The sequence below is a fragment of the Pipistrellus kuhlii genome, unplaced genomic scaffold, assembly GCF_014108245.1.
Source record: "Pipistrellus kuhlii isolate mPipKuh1 unplaced genomic scaffold, mPipKuh1.p scaffold_m20_p_3, whole genome shotgun sequence".
Taxonomy (NCBI): Eukaryota; Metazoa; Chordata; class Mammalia; order Chiroptera; family Vespertilionidae; genus Pipistrellus; species Pipistrellus kuhlii.
Window position 1 is genome coordinate 154390441 of NW_023425529.1, and position 24225 is coordinate 154414665.

At 35.6% G+C, this 24225-nt stretch overlaps 1 long non-coding RNA gene and 1 pseudogene across 1 annotated transcript; both read right to left on the reverse strand.

The window, feature by feature from the left end:
• Positions 1-428: 428 nt before the first annotated feature.
• LOC118730537 lies at positions 429-21821 on the reverse strand. Its single transcript, XR_004991508.1, has 4 exons — positions 21325-21821; positions 17722-17734; positions 6548-6550; positions 429-441 (listed from the first exon to the last, which is right to left on the reverse strand). It is a non-coding gene; the product is annotated as an uncharacterized LOC118730537 (long non-coding RNA).
• Positions 21822-21876: 55 nt separating this feature from the next.
• On the reverse strand, positions 21877-23356 carry LOC118729694 (annotated as a pseudogene).
• Positions 23357-24225: the final 869 nt, after the last annotated feature.

Sequence of the window (24225 nt, forward strand, 5' to 3'; positions counted from 1 at the left end):
GATCACAGAAATTGGGCTCTCCGGAATAGAGGCACATTATAAAACTCTTTATTAGAAGATATATTAACAATCTATTTTTCTCATAATGGTATGGCCAGTTAATGAAGAGATACAAATAAAAGGAAGATTTTTTTGTGTGTGTGTGACTTCATACATAGTAATTTAAATATAATAAATTATTTTTTTTCCTAAATTGAAATTTTTGCAAAATAGAAAAAAATATAGATGCTGAATATATATTTTACAATCATTGAAAATAAAACACACATGCCCTAACTGGTTTGGCTCAGTGGATAGACCGTTGGCCTGCAAACTGAAGGGTCCCAGGTTTGATCCCAGTCAAGGGCATGTACCTTGGTTGTGGGCACATAGCCAGTGGGGAGTGTGCAGGAGGCAGCTGATGGATGTTTCTCTCATCAATGTTTCTGACTCTCTATCCCTCTCCCTTCCTGTCTGTAAAAAAAAATCAATAAAAATACATTTAAAAAGAAAATAAAACACACAGCCAAACAGTATAAATTTTGTCCAATGTATCATAACATCTGCTACCACAGAGCTACCTACACTTTGTGTTCATACTGATGACTTTGTAACACTTGAGATTCTGAAGTGATTTCTGGATTATATGAATTTTGCTGTTAATTGTATTGCAATTTCATAATTTGGTAAATTTCTTATTTTCTGATAATCTTTGCTTGAATTATGTATTAATTTTCAGAGAATGAGTATATTTAATTCACCAGAGTAAGTAAAAGTGATGGTTTCTAGACACTGGGCTTTACACATTCTGTGATTTAAAGTTTTTTTTTTTTTTTTTTTTTTTGTTTTTTTTTTAGCCCTAGCCAGTTTAGCTCAGTGGATAGAGCATCAACCTGCGGACTGTAGGGTCCTGTGTCCGATTCAGGTCAAGGGGACATAATTTGGTTGCAATCTCCTTCTGGGCCAGGGCCTTGGTGCGTGCAGGAGGCAACTAACCAATGTGTTTCTCTCACATCAATATTTCTCCTGGCTTTTCCTATCTCTTCCACTTTCTCTAAAAAATCAATGGAAAAATATCCCTGGGTGAGGTTAACAACAACAAAAAAAGTTTCTCTCAGAATAATAATAAAATAGAAATGATAAAAAATATTTTTCTCCAAATAAAGGAGACCCAGAGTGTTCAGAAAAATATTAAGAATAACCAATTGTAATCTAACAGCTGTGAGTCTACATTTCAAAAGCAAATTTATAAAGCAAATAAGATATTAGTAATGAAATATAAAGCTTATCTGAAGTTCTTCTGTGACTTCATAACTATCTAGTATTTATATTTTAGCAATAGTGGTAAACTAGATGACTATTTCCAAAAGTATCTGATATAAAAAGAGCTTTATTCTTTGAAAATTGTGTCTACATTTATTTTTGTTTAAAACTTTTCTTTTGTTGATTTTTAAGCATATAAAATTATGATGGTATGAATAAAGGTTGTAATTATAATAACTATATATAAAAGTTTCTCACAAGCCAAAAATGAGAAAGATGACTTGAATAAATTTTATAGGATGAAAAGGCTTATTGTGAATTCGTTAAGGCATAGAATGATTAGAGGCATTGATAGTGCAACATTTTGGCTTTCTTAATTATGATTAATATAATTAAGTAAGACCAACAATAACACTATCACAAATGTATCAAGATATTTCCAAATTTTATTAAATTCCATAAAATAGACTTGTGGGTAAAAATGGGAAAAGCCTATATTTGTAGTATTTTTTCATAAAAAATAGTCTATACCCACATAAGTTTATTTTTCAAGAAGACATTTCATTGCAGCATTTATAGACTGGTTCATTTATTCATCATATTTTCCATTTGAATGAAAAAATCACCAGGATTAGAGAATTTTAATTAGGTTGTATGTTTTAAGTCAAAACATATAATAAAATTAACAGGAAATATTAGTCAAGGCAATATATTTTCCTGAGTTTTATCTAAACAGAGAATTAATATATATGTAGAGGCCAATAGCCAAATATTCATTTTGCCCCACCTAAAACCATTATTTATAATACTTTTGAACATTTTATGCATAATTATGTGTTAATTGGTGTTAGATATTTGGGAAATAGTTGCAAAAGTATTATCACATACAATAAACTTGAAGCCAAAAAGTTTTTTTTTCCCTTAAATAAAGGCTAGGAAAATCTATAATAATAAATGTAAAATATGCTAATTAGACTAGACATCCTTTCACATGTCCTTATGTACGACCTTCCTGATGACCTTCCTGATGAAACCAGGGCTGCAAGGGAAGCCCGGATACCAGGTGCCTGCCAGTGGCCAGAGGGAAGCCCGGGTCCCAGGTGCCAGAGGAAAGCTGGTGCCAGCAGCTGGGAGAAGGAAAGCCTACTCTTCCATGAATTTTGTGCTTCGGGGCCTCTTGTACATTAAGATAAGAGTTAAATGTGTTGCTGTAATAAATATGTTAGAGGGCCAACTGCGCAATGTCAGAATTCCAGAATTCTTAAAGGACAGTGTAACAGTGAAAAGCCTACTGAGCCATTGTATGAGGTTTCAGTAGATGTTATGTAAATCTAAACACGGGAAGGTATATTACATTTCTTAGAAATTCCTTAGTAGAAATATATATCCTTCTTACGTTGGAAAAACATTAGAAAGTTTTTTTTTTTTTTTAAATGGCAAGTGTAATAAGAAAATTTAGTTAGGATTAATAACTTCCACAAAGGGTTAGGTCAGAAGGAGATGGAAATACCTTTATTCATCGTTAAAATAAATGCATATCTCTAAGTGGCAATTAGCAGGCCCGCATTGACTCTTGATGATTCATTCTTTAATGAGATCGTAACTGTTTCTGTGGACTGATCCTGCACATCTCCCCCGAGGGCAGCGGAAGTATCAGGAGCTACGTCTTGGACCCCTGCCATGGCCCACCTGCAGCAGGACGGGCTCTGATTTCCTCCGGCAACAGCGTCCAGGTGGAGGCACGGACACACAGGGCACCAGGCTTGCACATCATCTATTATGTGCACCTGGAGCTATGTCTAAGCCATAATTAACACGGGAGCATATTCTTTTATTATATCGTGGAGCAGCACAATCTCCAGGGTGGAACATATCACCATTTTCCTCAGTAACGGCTCTTGGATGCTCAAGACAATGCCGAGTGAAAGGACAACTGTTATGATTGTGGTCTTCCCTCCGGATCGATAGAATCTAATAAATAATAGGCACTTACATTTACAAATGATGTATATATTATGTTATGTAAAAAGTAAATATTCTGAGGACATTTTAAAGTTTAAAGATGCTATTGATGCTCAGCCAACCATGGCTCAGTGGATGAGTGTCAACCTATAAACCAGGAGATCACAGTTCAATTCCTAGTCAGGTCACATGCTCAGGTTGTGGGTTTGATCCCCAGTGTAGGTGGGCAAGAGGCAGCCAATCAATGATTATCTCTCATCATTGATATTTCTATCTCTCTCTCTCTTCCTCTCTCTCTGAAATCAATAAAAGTAAATTAAAAAATAAAGATGATATTGTTGATTATATGCTTAAGAAAATAACTTCAGAATAAAAAAAAAATTCAGTGAGAGAAAATGTTACCAAAAGAAAGCTGATTTCAGAAAAGAAAATCTAAGACACATTGACTACAACAAAACTTTTAAAAAATGCCTTCATTTGTCAAACCTGATTTTTTCTAAGATGATTTTCCCTTTATAAAATACATGACAGTTACATTGTCTTTATATTGTTTTATTAAAAAAAGTAATTATGCTCTAAAATTGTCACTTTGGGTTCTAATGCAAGGAGCTTATCTTTCATGGCATTATGTTGTAATAATAAATTTAAAAATATCTAATAAAAAAACTAATACTCCAATAAAAAACTAGTACTCCAGACTCCTTCCATAAAGTTATTTCATCAACACTAACCTTATCAGTTCTTATTTTGGCTTAGAGTACTTATAATAAAATATCAACAAGATTTTTCAATAAAGAACATTTTTGCATAAATTTTAGTAGTTGCTACAGGGAATAAAGAAAATATTTAAGAGAAATGGACTCAAATCACTTTCACAAAAACTATAATAGAAATGTGTTTCATATGTTGGATTTCTCAACCTTTTAAGGAAATTTTATAAAAATGTTTAGTGCTTTTGCAAAGTTATATAACAATTAAAAATAGCTTCCCACATAAAATGTTTCCAATTCAATTAAGTATAATATAGTACAATGAGAAAATAAAACTCAAATAATATTCAATAAAAGAAAAGAAAATACTGAAAGATTTCTACTTCAAAACAGAAAAGTGAAGCATATTTATTTATGGGCACTCATGGCCATACTAAGCCCCCACCACCCCCATCCCCACCCCCCACACACACACATATACACACAAAAAGTAAAAGAAGTTAGTAAGGATCCTGTGTATAAATAGCAAGGAAAATGTAAAAGAACAGAAACATTAGCAGACACTTTCTGAGTAACCTACACAAGAAAATACATTTTCAATGAAACATAAGTTTTCTAATAATTATTTTCCATTCTATTAGAAAAGTTTTCAACAATTCATCTTTAAAAGAAAGAGAGAATGGTCAACAGTGTGGTTATTGAGTGAAGCAGTGGGTAGAGGTGGAAGAGGGCATAGAGATAGAGAGGATAAATGGTGATGAGAAAAATAAAATCCTATCTATTGATAATAAAAGAGTAATATGTAAATTGATCGTACCTCTGCACCACCCACAATCCAAGTCCACAAGCCAATCAAGAGCAAATATGCAAATAAACCCAACCAAGATGACTGCTGCCATAGAGAGCAGGAGAGAGGCTTTGGTTTTTTAGGCAATGGAGAAAGCCAAGCTTCCTGTCTGCCCTTGCCAACCTAGACCTCCACTCAGGGCTACAAATTTCAATGATAGAAGATAAATAAATACAAACAGAAATGGTGGCAGCCATGGAGCTGGAAAGAGGAGTCTAGGTTGCCCCCAGCAATGGAGAAAACCAAGCTTCTGAAGTCCTGGTCATCCTTGGCTTCTGCTCCAGGCTACAAATTTTCAATTATAGAAGATAAATATATCCCAAATCCCCGGCCTCCACTTGGGTCACTGAGGGTGTGTGGCTGGCCTGAAAACCACCACAGGCCCCTGGCCCAGGCCACCCACCCCCCAAGGGAACCATCACCCTGATCTGGGACACCCTTCAGGGCAAACCAGCTGGACCCCACCCATGCACTAGGCCTCTATCCTATCTAATAAAAGAGTAATATGCAAATTAACCATCACTCCAACACACAAAGTGGTTGTCCCTGTGTATTCAAAGATGACTACGCCCATGTGGACACAAAATAGCCAGCAGGGGAGGGTAGTTGGGAGGGATCAATCCTACAATGGAGGGCAGTTGTGAGCGATAAAGCCTGCAGGGGAGAGCAGTTAGTGGTGACTAGGCCAGCAGAGGAAGGAAGTTGGGGGTGACTGGGCCTTATGGAGGGGGAGTTGGGGGGGGGGGGGAACCAGGCCTGCAGTGGAGAGCCTTTGGATTGGACCAGGCTTGAAGGGTAGGGAAGTTAGGGGTAACCAGGCCTGCGGGGGATGGCAATTAGGGGCAAACAGGCTGGCAGGGGAGCAGTTAGGCATCAATCATGCTGACAGGGATGTGTAATAGTTAGAGGGTGATCAGGCTGGCAGGCAAAAGCGGTTAGGGGCAATCAGGAAAACAGGCAGGCGAGCAGTTGGGAGCCAGCATTTCTGGATTGTGAGAGGGATGTACGACTGCCCGTTTAGGCTCGATCTCATCAGTGGAATTGGGCCTAAACAGGCAGTCGGACATCCAGATTGGAGATGGTGCAGGCAGGGCTGAGGGACAACCCCCTCCATGCATGAATTTTGTGCACCGGGCCTCTAGTACAATAAATAAATAAAAATGAGAGAAGTGTAGAAAAGTAAAATTGTAATAAATACAAAGGCTGAAATAGAGATTTATAAGTAAGCAGAATGAAATGACAGGTAAGCTGATGGATCATAGGTAATTAAAGAAAAAAATTAAACATACAAAAATATATAAGAAGGAACTAATATATAAAATATATAAAAAAGAACTAATGCCGAAACCGGTTTGGCTCAATGGATAGAGCTTTGGCTTGGGGACTGAAAGGTTCCAGGTTCGATTCTGGTCAAGGGCATGTATTGTACCTTGGTTGCGGGCATATCCCCGGTAGGGGGTGTGTAAGAGGCAGCTGATCGGTGACTCTCTCTCATTGATGTTTCTAAGTATCTCTAACTATCTCTCTCCCTTCTTCCCTGTACAAAATCAATAAAATATATTTTTTAAAAAAGGAACTAATTACATGCACTGTGAACAGGGTGGAGGAAAGGAGACTGGGAAGTAAAACAACAAGTATATGATATGATAGATATAGAAGAAAAACATGAGAGCCAGCAAATCATTTGCATTTATTCCTTACAAACGTGACAGAACAAACAAAAAATAAATATCACTCTCTATAAAAGCCTATGAGATCATCTGACTGTCCGACCAGTAGCTATGACACACTGACCACGAGAGGGCAGATGCTCAATGCACGAGCTGCTGAGTAAAAGAAAGTGCAGAGTGCCCTCTCACACTCCAGGATCACTTGGGGAATGTCAGATTGCCGGTTTTGGCCCAATCCCCGCAAGATCAGGCCAAGGAATACACTTGCCAGAGGGATTCAGCTCACTTCACAGACACCCTTCAAGCCCTGGCACCACCCCAGGTGTGGCCAGCCAGGGAGGGGCCATGGAAGGTTGGCGCTAGGCATGTTGGGCCAGTCTCACCTAGTCCCGTCTTGCCAGCCACCTTTTACTTAATTTCCTTTCAATGTGCATGCATCTGTGCACTGGGCCTCTAGTTCAAAAATAAAATAGAAAAATAAAATACCTGGAGTACAGGGACATGTGAAATTACAGCTTGAAATAACCCTCCAGAGCCTTAGAAAAACTGACAATTACCAACTGCAAAATAGATTATTCTGAAAAAGAAAGTTAATTCATTGGCTAAAAAAAAAATAATCTAAAGTATTTAGGGAGGAAAAGTCACCAAATAGGGACAAATATCAAGCTTACCTCATAATGCATACTACAATATTCCAGACCAGATAATAGAAGAGGTTTGTCTAAAGTAATTCTAGGATAAATTATAACCCCCAAATTTTTTACTGTCTTTAAATACAAAGCAAAATTAATGATAGTTGCCAAATCTGAAAATCCTTAGACATATGCAATCTAGAAGACTAAAAAAAGAAATCTAATATGCCAAAATTCAACCAACTCAGAGATTTACCCAAAAGAACAGAAAGGAACCATGTAAAATGAATAATAGTTATCTTGGAATACATCTAGCTTTAGAATTGACATTTATTCTTTATGTAAATTATAATTAATAACCTTAATGTAAGTATTACTAAATTGACATTATAACACTATGCTCTGAAGAGCAAATATCAGGAAATGAGGTGAGGTTAAGAATAGTAATTTCTTATTTGAGATGCAATATTTAAGAGATAATTTCTAAGATTGAATTAGATATATATTTCAATAAGAACTCAAGCTTATAAACTTACGTTTTATTCTTTTTTATTGAATTAATTTAGGTTATAGTGTATCTTCCAGAAAAGAGCATTGATATGATCATCTCTTTTAATTTTCATTAAGTATTAAGTTAATATATAAATGTAGTTGATATAATTGTATATTATATTAAATTTAAAATAAATGTAAAATTAAAACACCAGCAATAAAAATAAATGAAATAAACTACAGAAAAGTAAATAAATAAAACAAAATCTTAACATCTGATAAGAAAAGGGGAATAGCCTTATTGTATAAACTTCTAAAAAATGAAGAACAGTGAGAAATAAAGACTCTAGTTGGGACTGTCTAATGAACTTTTTATATCTGACTAGACCTTCCCCAACCTACCACTCTCCACTGCTGAAATTATACAGAGAAAATGAGTAAATACCATTCTGAGATTCCTCATTATACTACCCAATTAGGAAGAAGCAGTCTATCTAGGAAGGAGTAGGTAAATGGACCCTGGATGGAGGTAAAGAAAAGTGCTGAAGTATGAAAGATTCCACATACCACTCTGATATTTGATCCTAGGTAGCAAGAGGTTTTCCCTTCTTCCAGAGCAGGAGCTAAATTGGGTCAACAGAACTTTTCCAGAAGCATGGAAGACACAGTTGCCTGTGCGAAGGAGGTCTGCCTGCAGGAGACTTTCGATCAACTCAGAAGAGAGCCAACCTCAAATCCCACTGAGCATATCATCCCGTCATATAACCCTACAGGGATAGAAAAGATCAAGTTACTTCTAACTCCGAATTGTAGTCCAGGAGGAAACGATTCAGCTATCAAATATAAAGGTCTGGACAGAGCCGTTACTATTAAACATAAGTAGGATAAGAAAAAATGGGACAAAAACGATGCAAGGTACTACAGTAGGAAAAAAAAAAAAGAATTAGGAAGAAAAAAAGCTTGAGAAACTGAAGATTGTGCATTAGTGCCTTGCATAATATAAATACCTGAATTAAAAATAAAAACACAGAATGTAAACATGAAAAGGCAGAATGAAGGGAAAAGATAAAACAATAGGCAATAAATACAAAACCCAAACTGTACCATTACAGATATATTCATGAATTTGTATCAGCAGAAATAGAATAGAAACAGTTGAAATGTTAATTCATGATAGAAGAAGTTGAAATTCTGAAGAAGTGACCAAATGTAACATGAATAAAGAAATGGGTGTAATCATTGAAAGGGCACACTAGATATCATGGAAGTACAAATATAGGAAGGTCAAAAGAGACGTATCCAGAATAAGGTAATGAACTGCAGGGATAAAGCAAGAGGGGAACTAGGACAGAAAACTTACCTAGAGTACAAGACATCAGGCCCCCAGATATCTCAGAACTAGGAGACAAGACTACAGAAAAGCCTACATTATCCTGAGGAATTACTCTAAAACCTTATATGCAGGCAAGCTATTGTCCCAATATCAAGAATAAAGATATTTTCAAACATAAAACTATTTATATGCCAATTAACGAAGCAACCCATACAAAATCCATAAAGGAATCAAACTCAAGAAGTATGAAAAGAGATGTGGTAAAATGACTGAGGTTGAGAATTAATCTCATCTACATAAAGAAACCCAATTATACATCTGAATAGGATGTAAATGCAATCAAAGATGACAGGGGGAAAAATTAATACAGGCAATAAAAACAGGCCAGAGGGGATAGGGAGGAAGAAGGAAACAGAGCACTACTAAAAATCTCATTTATATAGCATGGAATCAACCTTATAGTACTTAAAATGGTGTGGGTGAAATGAAACCACAATGACTTCAAACTCAGTGTAGATATCTAAATCTCTCCTCTCAATCTTAAAGAGATTTTTCAAAAGAAATAGTCCCTCTATTTGTGAAGGACATCTATATGAAATTTCAAAATCCCTTTAGTATCAGTTGAGTTTGTATTTATTTTCTTAAATTCAATTATACTTTAATATATTTTTAAGCTTGTTTAATGCAATTTCAGCATTTTAAGATTATTCAGTTCTCTAGCTCTCATTCTCCTCATTCATTATCAATATGAGTCCCTACCCACACATGTGCCTATTTATGGAAACATGGATCCCTGGTCACTATGCAGGCTCTTGCTAGGTGGCTTGGTTTTATTGCTTTCTTTGTTGTCTTCTTTTATATCAGTCCAATATTTTTTTTAAATATATATTTTATTGATTTTTTTATAGGGAGTAAGGGAGAGGGATAGAGAGTTAGAAACATCAATGAAAGAGAAACATTGATCAGCTGCCTCCTGCACACCTCCTACTGGGGATGTGCCCACAACCAAGGTACATCCCCTTGACCAGATTTGAACCTGGGACCCTTCAGTCAGCAGGCCTATGCTCAATCCACTGAGCTAAACTGGTCAGAGCCAGTCTAATATTTTAAAAAAGTATGTATTCTTTTAATAAGTTAACACTCTTTTCAAAATGTATTAAAAAACACATCCAGTAGACAAATGAAGAAAAGAAATAAACAGATAAAGAAGAAATGTGGAATCAAAAATAATTAATGAAAATAAGGGGGTGGTGTGTGAGAGGTTTAACTTCATAAATGATTGAGTAATCAACTAAGTAACTAATAAATGAATAGAATTTAAAAAGTAGAGGGAAATGCTGAAGCCGGTTTGGCTCAGTGGTAGAGCGTCGGTCTGTGGACTGAAAGGTCCCAGGTTCGATTCCGGGCAAGGGCATGTACATTGATTGCAGGCACATCCTTGGTAGGGGGTGTGCAAGAGGCAGCTGTTCAATGTTTCTCTCTCATTGATGTTTCTAGCTCTCTATCTCTCTCCCTTCCTCTCTGTAAAAAATCAATAAAATATATTTAAAAAAAACGTAGAGGGAAATAATATTTTGCCTTTACAAAATATATACAAAAGGAGCACCATGAAGCAAAGTAGGTTCATATGGAAAATAATACAATAGTTAATAAATAATAATAATACAAGAATAAACTCCATGTTTGATGTATTCACAACAATAAACCTACTTTTACCCCACCTTGTAGTCATGAATACCTGTGAAGACACAGTTAGATGAGTACTGAGAATGTAAAGTATAAAAATTTCTAAGAACAGTCTTAGAGATATGAATACTGATATATGGGGTTAGTTTATGTCTTTTATCTATGCAATTCCTGTTTGGAAACAACTTACAGAAAGGGCATAAAATGTAAACTAAAAAACTGGTGCTTGTAGAGACTCATCCTTGCATTGCTTCTGAAACAAAAAGTAGATACTATCTATTATCTGCAAAAGGACACATTTTAAATAAATCATTAGACATTCATGATGTACTACCGTACAGATGTTAGAATTAATGTTTTAAAGAATTTTTGAGCAGTTGAAAATATTGTCAGTATAATTATAAAATACATACCTTATAATATATGTGTTAAAAAACATGTGTAGGTATGGACCTGGAATTTAATGTCCTGATATTTTATAATGGTTTATTCTGAATTGTTGGATTATGAAAAGTGATTTTTATCATGTCTGTAATGATAAATTTCATTATGTAATTTTTTTGTGTTTTTTAAACTTTTCACCATCAACTTTGTTATATTAATAATCAACAATTAAAGGTATAGTTGGAGAATATCTGATAGATTTTAATAGTTTTACATACCATCTGAGTTCTTATGCCATTTATTTATTTTAAAAAATATTTTTATTGATTTCAGAGAGGAAGGGAGAGAGAGAGGGAGCTAGAAACATCAATGATGAGAGAGAACTATTCATCAGCTGCCTCCTTTACGCATCATTGGGGATCGAGATTGCAACCTGAGCATGTGCCCAAAACCAAGAATCAAATCGACTTCCTGGTTCATAGGTCAATGCTCAATCATGAACCACACCTGCACAGCCAAGGGTTTGGCGAACCTGAGGGAGAGCCAGTGAAGGATGAAGAAAAGACAGACAAAGAGAATAGCTGGGTTTAGTTGGATCTTCTGTACCTGGCTAAGGCCACAAAACAGATGCAGACTGCAAGGTTGATGCTTTATTTATAGTCAGGGGTAAACAAGGTAATTTACAATGTTCTTGTAAGTTTTACTTGTTTTGGGAGCACTTGCTGCTCTCCCACAGCTCATTAGCTACCCAGAAAAGCTCTAAGGAGCAGTCACAAGACCAAGCTTAATTATGCTAAGAGGACTATGCCCTCTAAGCTGGGGCTTGTTTGCTGCTTTGCCAGCAGGTCAGTCTGAAGCTTAACCTGATAACTCCTCCCTACACATCCTGCTGGGCAATGCCATTTATTTTTAGATGAAAAATTATATGTGTATCGAGGTATAATGTCTTATTTATTGAAATATTCTTTTACTTGTATTCATTTTTGATAGTATACTGTGTATATGATGAATCCTTTTAGGTCTCATTAATTTATAATAGTTTTGCCTACTGATAAGTCTTAGGATGACAATTTAAATATTGTTAAATATCATTAAATATGAAGACTATAAACTTAATGGCACATAGATGGATTTTTTAGTAAGACATTGCTTAATGAGTTAATGATTTCAAAATAAAACTAATCTCAAAGTTTATAAAGTAGCAGTCCAGTACATAGAAATACTATACTCAATGTCAAAAAGTACTACTCATTTTCGTGTATATGAAACTGAGATTTCCCACTATTTTCAGTTATAAAGTGGTTATTATAGTTCTTTTTACCTACCTACCTTGCAGGGATGCTGTGAGGATTAATGAGATCATACCTATAAAGAAGTTGAGTTCCTTGGAGATAGGAGATATAAAAATGTTATTATCCTGTCATTCACATATTAGCTTGCTCACTCTTTCAAGACCTCAAGGTAGAATAAAAAAGAAACAAATTCTGATCCACAGTGAGAAATATTTAATGAGATTTTAAAAAACTTTTTTTTCCATGTTTAATACCCGAGGTTCCCAGGGCTTGATATATTAAATTCATTCCAAAGACTTTTGCATACCAACTTGATGCATTTTATGTATAAATCTGAGTTGTTTTCTGTTAAGTTTGAAATAAAATCAGATGTGCACTATTTTCATTTGTTTGAACTGAAGTCTACTACTTTTGGCTGAATTAATGTACCTTCAAATTTACAAGGTTAAGGTATCACATTATCCTGTTAAACATATTTGCCCACTGCTTAATCAAATTATGAGTTCACTTTTTTTGTTTTTTAAGTGCAATCATTATTTCTTTTGCAAAAATTTCCTTTAGTTTTATATCTTCACTCTTAGCAGTTGGATTATCTGTCAGCTTTAAGAACTGAAATATGTCTTTCTAATAAAGCCAAAAATATTAAAATCTACATTAGTGGTAATTTATTGAAGTGAAACTATAATTTTTTCTAGGTATTTATTACCATTTCATAATTTCTAAGAAAAATATGTGTATATGATGCCTATAAAATTATAAGCTCCTTCAAATTGTATTACTTCAATTCCAATTTGTCAGATATTTCATTCTTTCTCTGTGATTGATTATTTGATGTTTAAGTCTTAAACATCTCTTAAACTTTAAGAGAAAATATAAAGCTCTTCAGGAAGATTTTCAGATATTTTGAAGACTTTTTTTTTAAACCTCTTTCTGCCTTCTTGGGAGAGAGTTACATATAGTAAGTAAGAAGGTGACAAAGTAAAATGAGATTTAAAAATATATATATATTTTACTGATTTTTCACAGAGAGGAAGACAGAGGGATAGAGAGTTAGAAACATAGATCAGCTGCCTCTTGCATACCCCCTACTGGGGATGTGCCCATAACCAAGGTACATGTCCTTGACCAGAATTGAACCTGGGACCTTTCAGTCTACAGGCTGATGCTCTATCCACTGAGCCAAACCAGTTTTGGCTAAAATGAGATTTTAAAAATTGTCTTAAATTTCAGAGTTTCCCGTTAACAATACACAGCAATCTTTACAAAATCTAAGACATTTTCATATTATTATTTCTCATTAGACAACTAATAATAAAGTTTCATATATTTATTCAGATATTTTTGTAGCTATTTTAGATTAGCAAATAATTTTTTAAAAGTATCCTCAAACTTGTATTTTTGCTTTAATTTTGTATGTACATGAGGTAAATCTTCATAAATAATGAATAAAACTTTACTGCATTATTTGTTTTTCAATAATTTATTTTTGAGCTTTGGGATATATTTTGCAACCAGCACAACCTGCAATAATAGATTATATCAATTCCATATGATAAATTAATATAGCAATAATGTAATTAGGTTAATATTAAAGTTGCTTTAAATATTTCACTTCTTAATTTATATTGTTCAATATGGTGTTAACAATATGATTGTATCAACTTAATTTATGTACATAGTTTATCTATGTATTTGAAATATTTTTAATTTTGAAAAATATAAAACAGAAATGTCAAAAGAATAATAAAATGAACACATAATTCTTAAACAAGTCACAATTCTAGGCAACCTAATGGACATGGAAAGTTATCTCATTGTGGTTTTAACTTATATTTGTATGTTAACTAATAACCAGCATTTTCACGTGCTTATTGTCCATTTATATCTTATTTCATGTCCATTCAAATCTTTTAATTAAATGGAATAACTTAGATATAGTGATTTATTTAACTGCATGCTTTGTTAAACATGTGAATTGAAATTTTTTTTCCAGTATGTACTTATCTTTTCATTGTGTTAACATTGTCTTCTGAAGAGCGAATTTAAACATTTTTTAAAAATCCAATTACTAAATTTCCTTTCTGTTTTGGGTATTCTATCTGAAAAATCTTTACCCTCCTCAAGGTCACAATGATTTCATTCTTTATTTTAAGCTACTGCAGTGATGTGTAAGTCTATCACCTATTTCATCTTATTTTTTTATATGGTATGAAAATAGGGTTGGAATTTATTTTATTTCATTATTTCCCATGGATGGGGGTTAGTAGCCTGCGGTATTCTTGTCTTTCCTCTTCTGATGTGGAACTCTGAACCTACCAGGGTGCTGGAATGAAGGTGATGAGGCTCCAGTGTTCTTGGCTTGCTGCATGTGGGTAGGGCTGGATGGAGGGAGGGAGCTACATTCATCTGGAATATGATCTCTGCAACATGGAGTTCAGGGGATAAGAAATGCTGGTTGAGTACCACTCCTGGAGCAAGACTATAACTTTGGACTGAGAGCTGGAGGGAGAGCAGCTCACATGTTTTTTTTTTGCCAAAACTGATCAGGCTCAACTTGGGGTGCTGAGTGGAGTCTTGCTCCAGTGCCAGAGAATCACGCTCTTCTCAATTTAACAGATTGTCTGGAATATTTTCAAACATTTGTTCTATGGCCTTAGGACAATTTCCAGAAACATTAATTAATTAAAAAATAATTATAACTAGTTATGGTTATTTCACTGGGGAGAGAGGTTCTTACTGAGTTTTTTATTGTACAGTTCCAGAAGTTATCCCTCATAGATTTACTTTAAATTATTATCAAGTTTTTTTGGGGAGAGGGTTGCAACCCAACCAACAACCCCCAAACACTAATTAATAGTTTGTCTTTTACATCTTTTCATGGTCCCCTTTTTATTAAAATGAAAACCATTTCATTTTAATGTGTTTTGCAAATAGCATTTAAAAGATCATCCATACTTCAAAATCATAATTACACTTTTCATACTTATATATTTAATTCCCTTGGGTTTCAAATTTTTATTATGTCAGAAATTAATTAAATTTAATATTTTCCATACAGATGAATAATTATCTCTTTAATTTGTAATAACTAGAGGCTCAGGTTTCTCTGCATGGCTTGCTGGGATTGGCTGAAACCTGCAGTCCAATATTCCCTGAGGGATGTAGTAGTGCACAAAGCAGCAGATGGCCTGGGGAGGAGCCCAAGCCCAGACCAGGCATCCCACTTATCCAGGCCCCACTGTATCTGTCGCCTATCAACTGGTTGACCAGTTGCTTAGGCTTTTATATATATATATATATATATATATATATATATATATATATATATATAATATATATAGTTAATCTAGCATTCTCCCTGCCAATTTGCAATGTATGCCATCAAATCAATTTTTTTTCATATATATATATATATATATATATATATATATATGCTTTCATTTTCTACTTAAGTCTTGATGTTTGGAAAAGCAAATTCCACCAAATAATTGTAGTTTTTCTCTATTTTTCTTTCTCCTCTCCCCTTTACCCTTCAGCTCTCAGTCTCCTCCTCTTCCTCTTTTTCTCTTTCAATATTCCTTGTCCTCCAGTGTCATTATTTATTTAATAACATTACTAACATTACTTATTTCTCTTTCTCCATCTTTTAAATATATTTATTATTAGTGTGTCAGGGATTTATATTTTAAAGAACCAACATTTGGCTTTATTGAAGCTTACAATGTTTTCTATTTCATTCACTACTTAATATTTTAACTTTTCATTTATTTCTGCCTTTACTTTTATTTTCTATCTTTTCTACTTTCTTATAGATTTATTTCTATAACCATTTTCTTATTTTTATAATGTAAATGAATAGCTCATTAATTTTGAGGTTTTGTTCTTCTAAAAAGTAAACTACCAATCTCTCTAAGAGCTTTTTAATCTGCATTATAAATTTTTGATCTACAATATTTCCATTACCGGTTCATTCCAAATATTATTTTAAAATTTTATTGTATTATTATTTATCTAAATATTTTAAAAGTTATTTATACTTTTCTCTTTGACTCATGAACATTATAAAATATTTTTTCTAGTTTTCAAATCCACAAACTTTTCTTATTATATTTTAACAAATAATCCCTGTGAGAGACAAAACTAAGTGTGACCCCTTGGGAGCAGTTTTCTACATGTGGTTATCTAGATCAGGATGATTGATTGTTTTCATATAAAATTGCTTCTTCATTCCACATCCACCCTGTGGAGCTCCCCTGTGGCTCCTACAAAATTTCATGGTGTTAAACTACATTGATAGAGTCATGGAAAGATCTGGATCTTGGGGTGGGGTGATAGGGATGTGGTTTCAGAATATTTTCTTTTTTAGGTATTCCATCTCAGCTCTAGAAATAGAAAGTGCTCTTATATATTTTATTATTATTTTTATTTTACCCAAAGCCACTTTCAATTATATTAAAAATTAATAATACTAAAATGTCTTTGTTCAAAATTGCCATGTAATTTTGGCTCTTGATTGGACTTTGACTAATACAGCTGTGCTGTTTTAATTCATAGTATTTTTTTTTTAACGGTTTACCTGTTATATCTTAGAGAGAGAGGTAAATGACAGTTTCCCTCTGTGATGTAGACATTACTGAGATGGCAGACAGTACTCTTTGTAATTCTTTCAATTCTTGTAAAGTATATTTTCAGGTAATTATATTGAAAGTTTATAAGTTTAAATAATTTATAATTTTACTTAGTAAAGGATTTTATCATTATATAGACCCACTTGATTTCTACTACAATTTCACTCCAAATTCTAATTTTATCTGTTATTAATACAGCTGCATCAGCTAACACTTGTTTAATGTATACCTGGTAGATATTTTTCTACCCTTTATTTTTAAAACTTCCCCATATCTTAATTTTTTAGAGAACTTTGTTCTATCAGGTGTGACTATATTTTTCTTTCTTTGGTTAGAAATTTTTACAAATAATTTCTAATTTTAGTAGATCCCTTGATATTATTATGTATACACATAATAAATTAGATTAATGTAATATCAAGTGAATTAATGACTCTACCCAATTTCAAAACAATAAAAGGATTTTAGTTTTAATTTTAATTATTTTTCTCAGATTCCAAACTATTGTCAACTATGTTGTTTATGCTATTTTTTGTGTGTTATATGCACAAATTAGACAATGTTATGATTACGTTCAAACAGTTTTTAATATTATATACATGTTTATAAGTAGTCATATAAGGACTTTAAGTTATTTATCATTGCATTTGTTTTTATTTCCCCCCCCAATATATTTTATTGATTTTTTACAGAGAGGAAGAGAGTGTGACAAAGAGTTAGAAACATCAATGAGAGAGAAACATTGACCAGCTGCCTCTTGCACACCCCCTACTGGGGATGTGCCTGCAACCAAGGTACATGCCCTTGACCGGAATCGAACCTGGGACCTTTCAGTCCACAGACCGACGCTCTACCACTGAGCCAAACCGGCTTCGGCTGTTTTTATTGATTTTAAAGAGAGAAGAGAGAGAGAGAGAGAGAGAGAGAGAGAGAGAGAGAGAGAGAGAGAGAGAGAGAGAGAGAGAGAGAGAGAGAGAAACATGTATTGGTTGCTTCTAGTATACACCCTGAACAGGGATCAAACCACAACCTGTGAATGTGTCCTGAACCGGACTCAAACCTAAGATATTTTGGTTCAGGGGATGACACTCAACCAACTGAGCCACACCAGCCAGGGCTCATTGCACTTGTCTTTAATCTTGTGGTTACTGGGACACAGTGCAGGGATTTAAAAAATAAATCACATAATCAAAATTTGTTCTTAAAATTGCACAACACTGAGGCTGCTGTGGTTATATAGATAGACCTGAAGTCAGAAAAACCAATTTATAGGCTATTGCTGGAGAATAAGGTAAAACATAAGTTCTTAAACTAATGTCATGTTGATAATTTTAAATAGGGTGGGATAAAAGTGAAAGATATGTGGGAGCTAAAATGATCTCCCAAAAGGTATTTATTATAGAAGGAGGGTTTATATTAGGTGGCTTGGAAAAAGAAAAGAATTGAGGATTGTTTCCAAGATACTCACTTATTTACCTGCACAGGAATTGGTATGCAGTGTTTCCCAAAGTGTGGTATGCGTACCCCCAGGGGTACGGGAAGAGCTTGGTGGGGGTACGAGTCGCACTAGAGTTTGGTGGGGATATGCACTGCACCGTGCTTAGCTGCGCCTACTTCTACGTTCTCATGAGTACGAGGTGTACTCAGCGTTACGAAAATTATAGAAGGGGTACACATATGTCAAAAGTTTGAGAAACACTGGTAGAGAATAGATTAGAATCTTATAAACACCTAGTTCATTTCTCTGCATGTGTGTGGGTGTCTTTAGACATGTACACTAGGGAGTTACAAAAACAGGCAGAAGGAGCCATGAGGCCTGTAGATAAAGAGTGGGAACCATTCATTCAGAAGTGGATGAGCTCACACTCACAAAGGTGTGAAGCCTGGAATGACTGACCAAATTGTGTGTGCAGCAATCTGTACCCTACTTTTGAATGAGTGCCAGGACCTCAGAAAAGCTTATCTTCAGATGGACCCTTCAGTTCTGACATTAAGGGTGGTGTTAACTTAGCCATTCTGATGTAAAGTCCTGAAAGCTAAGGAAATCTAGCTTTTTGGTCATACATTCCTGTTAAAGTTTGCTTTTTCTTATGATCTTTTTTCTTCCACTTCTTTTTGGTTTGATTCTCAATCTGCTAAAAGTTGTAAAATACCAATTTTCTGTATATTTTGCAGCACTTTTATAAAGAAATAGTCTTATATATAAATGAGCAAAATGTTTCAAAAGATTTTTTGAAAAGTAAATATAAAATTATAGTGATTTTATATGCATTTAAGTTCTGAGTGTTGTAAAGAAAACTATAAAATTCAAAATGAAGAAATCAGATATTCAGATCTTCTGACTGTAGTAATTTCTCACCTTTCACTTACTCAAAAAGCTTCCTGTAATTTCAAGTTTTTGCCAAGTACATGTCTTTCAACTATAAACTTTCACACCTTCAATATAATCCAGATGGAAGATTTATGCCTTTTGAATACTATAAGCAAATGTATACCATGTCATACAGTAAAGGCATTCAAGACAACATTTAGTTTGATATGAAACTAATGAATTCAATAGCATTCTTCCACAAATTTGTTTAATCCTGAAACAAAACTGGCCAGGACCTGAACTAGTTTGTTCTTTGGGGAATTTATAGCATCCTGTTTTCCTCAATATTGTTTGGAAGGGATACTTTAAAAAAAATGTATTTTATTGATTTTTTACAGAGAGGAAGGGAGAGAGATAAAGAGCTAGAAATGTCGATGAGAGAGAAACATCAACCAATTGTCTCTTGCACACCCCCTACCGGGGATGTGCCCTGGAAGGGATACTTTTTTGAAGATTGACCTTTTCGTTATTGAAAATCACTAGTTTACTAGCAACAGGAGTTAAAAGATTTATAAATTAGGCATATGCTAGAGTTGTAACATGAATTGTTGCTTCCACAACTGATACCATCTATACTAATAAAAGGGTAATATACTAATTAGACTGGACATCTTCTGGACATCCATCTGGGTGTCCTTCTAGAAAAAGCCATGGTGGCTGGGGCTGAGGCAGAGATGTTTAGGGGCGATCAGGCTGACAGAGGAGGGCAGTTAGGGGCTATCAGGTCAGCAGACAGAGACAGTTAGGGGCAATGAGGCGGGCAGGGGAGCATTTAGGGGCATCATATAGGCAGATAGAGTAGTTAGGGGTGATCAAACAGGCAGGCAGGCAGGTGAACAGTTAGAAGCCCGTGGTCCCGGATTGCGAGAGGGTGCAGGTGAGCTGAGGAGCCCCTTACCCTCCCCCCCGTCCCCATTAATAAATTTTTTGCACTGAGGCTCTAGTTTTTTTTATAATTAACAACACAAATTGAATGTGCCCCTTTCTTTTTTGTTGTTTTGGTAGCTTTAATCTAGATAGATTTGTAGCATTATACTTTGTAGGTTGAAAACTATGGTTGCAAGTTACATTGTTTTCTCAAAATCAATTCTGTGTTAGAAATGATTCATTATTTGCCTTTCATTTGCATTTGTTTTGTAGAGCCTTTTTGTTTGTTTTCTAATTTTTTTTTCTGGCACCAGAGTTAAGGACTTTTAATTTGTCCCATAGCTGCTGAAGCAAAATTATGATGAAACACTCTGCTTTTCATTATACCCCAACACAAAGACAGACACACACACAAAAAAAAACCAATTTGTAGGGGAAAAAATGGGTTTTGTACACAGGAAGAAATGATATAAATTCAAAACTTACAGATAGGGTTAGCTTTATCACTCATTTCTTTAAAAAGTTTTTATGAATATCCAGTCAAAACCAACAGGGTATCTCCTTTGAAATGTTATCTAAATGGATTTCCAAGTAGACCTAGGACTGTATACTGTCTTGGAATGCCCTTAGAAGGCTCTGTCATTGATCAGGTAACAGAGTAAAGACACCAGAGTCTTTTCTTTTTCCAATGGAAGAGGGAAAGTCAGACATAGAAGAAACTACCCTATTTTCCGGCATAAAAGATGGCCCCCTAATTTTACAGCTAAAACATAGGTGTAGGCCTATATTCATTGTATAAGACTACCCCCGACTTTCAAGGCAACACCAGTTCTTTTTTTAATAGACCGTCTCTCTGACTCTGGCCAATCTGAGCAGGCTTTTTTTTCTTTTCAAAAGTCGTCTTATACGCCGGAAAATACGGTATTCAAACTTCGTCTTCTTTCCTTGTGGCTTGTGGCCTCCTCCTCCTCATCCCCTTCCTCCTCCTCCTCCTTCTCCTCCTTCTCCTCCTTCTCCTTGTCTTCCTCCTCCTCCTCCTGCTCCTGCTCCTCCTCCTCCTCCTCTTCCTCCTCTGCTTCCTTGGAAGCCTCCTTGATGTCCAAAGCCTCCCAGGCCTCTGCCACCAAATTCACCTCAGCCTCCTCTGCCACCACCTCTGCCTCCAAAGCCACCTCTGCCTCCACCACATCCCCGGAAGCCACCTTTACTCTTAGCCCAGTCCAAAGTAACTTTGTTTCCATCAATTTCACCATCTTCCATGGCCTCCTTGGCAGCTTTGGCATCTTCCTCACTGTTGGAATCTACAAAATCAAACCCTTTGGAAGAGCCCTTCTCCTGGTCAGTGACTATCCTTGCCTGGACAGAGCCATCAAATGACTCCTTCAATCTCTCTTCCGTAGTCTCCTCAGATCTTTGCCAAACAGTTTTGGATATCTGGCTTCTTGCATTAGGCGATCCTCTCGGTCCTTGCAATCCAAGCCTGATTGCTTTGCCCTTAGTTTCTTTTTTATTACAGAATTTTAAAGTTTCTTTAGCATCTTCAAATGAAGCAAATTCTGTAAGTGCATATCCTTTGGATGTTCCATTTTGGTTCTGGGGCACTTTGATAAAAGTTGCCTTCTCAAATACTTCCTGAAGAGTTTCTTCTGTTGTACTGTAGGAAAGGTTACTTAAAACCAGAGTTTTTGATTCACCACTCCAAGTGCTGCTCCATGGTTTTAATTTTGACCTTTATCTCCAGTATATTACAGATGAATAGATCGCCCATCTATTTCTGTTTCCTGCTTTGCTTCCATGGTTTTCTCTGTATCAGCTTCTGTCTTAAATTCAATATAAGCAATCCCTTTACTCTTTCCATTCTTGCTGACTAACCTAATCTCCATAGCATCTTCAAACACTTCTTTTAATTTGTGCTGAATAACTTTATAAGGCAGATTTTTGCCAAAAGTGTTCTTGCATCTTCATCTTTTTACTGTCTTTTCCTTTTGGATTTTCTTATTTAATTTCATTGCCAAAGACTTTTTAAACCGATGAGCTCTAAGGCTTTTTCCAAGTCCTCAGCAGATTTGAAATCCACATAGCCAAACTTCCTGGACAGACCAATTCTGACATCCACAATAGCAAGCTCATTTTTAGCAAAAACATCACTGATACCCATTTTCAATTCAGGAGCAGACTTGCTGAAGTTCAAGTTTCCAACGAAGAGATTGAAAGCCATCGTTGGCTCTGTGGCTTCTGTTTCTTGGCCTCAGGAGCAGCTTTCTGTTTGGCCATTTCCTTCTTTCATTTTCCATGTGTTTCTCTGACAGACTCTTCCTCCTCCTCCTCTTCCTCATCATCATCTTCCTCCTCATCTTCATTGTCCTCATCTTTATCCTCCTCTTCTTCCTCCTCATCCTCAGTTGTGCTCTTGACCTTCACTGAAATAGCTTTTATGGGAACTTTCTTGCATGTGGCTGGTGCAATCTCCATAGGTTCTTCAGCGTCATCTTCTTCATCATCCTCATCTTCATCTTTATCTTCATCCTCATCTTTATCATGAGGCAGGAGCAGCAGCAGTAGCTTTCATCACTACTGGCTCAAGTTTATTCTCATCTTCATTCTCATCCTTCCCAGCATTCTCCTCTTCACTGTCATCAACATCTTCCTTATCACTATCTTCTTTCTTGGCATTCTTGCTGTTCTTTGCTACCTTGACTGGGGTGGCTGCTCCTTTCTTACCACGGGTTGCTGCCAATGCTTTGCCTGGTATGCCTCCCTTCTTTTCAGGTGTGGCTAATGCTTTGGCTGGTATAACTGCTGACTTTTTGCCAGGGTTGGCATAGCCACTACTTTTTAGTCAGGTGTGACAACTGATTTCTTGCCTGGTGTGGCAACTGCAATCTTTTTTTCTTTTTTTTTAATATATATATTTTAGTTGATATTTTACAGAAAGAAAGAGAGAGAGAGAGAGAGTTAGAAACATCGATGAGAGAGAAACATTGATTAGCTGCTTCCTGCACACCCCCCACTGGGGATTTTCCTGCAACCAAGGTACATGCCCTTGATTGGAATCAAACCTGTGCCCAACACTCAGTCCACCAAGCCAAACCAGTTTTGGCATCAACTGCAATCTTTTCTTGTTGGGGAAACCATCACCTTCTTTCCTGGAGTTGTGGTAGCCTTCTTGCCTTTTTTTTTTCCTGAGGAATAATAACCTCTTCTCACTGCTTTCATCTTTTTCATCTGATATTTCCTCATCTTAACTATCTTCTTCTACCTCCTTTTGAGGAGGAGCCATTTTCTTGGGATCACCTCGATTTTTACCCCTTTGTGAGCTTCACCATGACTGTGGCTTATGACTGTAGAGTGTGAGGTGGGTAAGTGGCTCAGATGTGCCAGGAGAAATCAAATGACTTCCATGGCAGCCACTGGTACTGAAGAACTAGAGGGTTTATGTTTTGCTACCAACTAGAACTCGAGACTCTTAATATTCTTGAAAATGTATTTGAATGACAAAAATGAAGTTTATTAGGTGGTATTAAAAAATCATAGTTAGAGACAAGGATAAGATTCAATAAGAAGGTATTCACAATGAGATGCTACCTATGTATGAAACAAGACAATGATGGAATTTAAATGGCAATTCATGAGGACTATTTGAAAAAGGATAGGTGGATTGGATTATGTCATTTCAGAGTATTACTTCCAAAAGATTTATTTCTCACCTTGACCAGGAATTCTGCCTTAATACAGAAGTTCTGGCTCTAGAAGGAACTGAAGATTAGACTCTGGAAAAGGTTGTTCTCAAATTCCCAAACAAAGGTGCTTGTTGAAATAAATATAATAAGAGCTAGGCAGTATCCTATATAATAAAAGGATAGGTGGCATCACATGACACCCTTGCATGACATTGTCACAAGATGGCTGCCACAAGATGGCCACCACAAGATGGTTGGCAGAGGAGGGCAGTTGTGGGTGATCAGGCCAACAGGGGAGGTTAGTTGGGTGTGACCAGGCCTGCAGGGAAGGGAAGTTAGGGGTGACCAGGCTGGCAGGAGAGGGCAGTGGGTGTGACTAGGCCAGCAGGGGAGGACAGTTGGGGACAATTGGGCCAGCAGGGGAGAGCA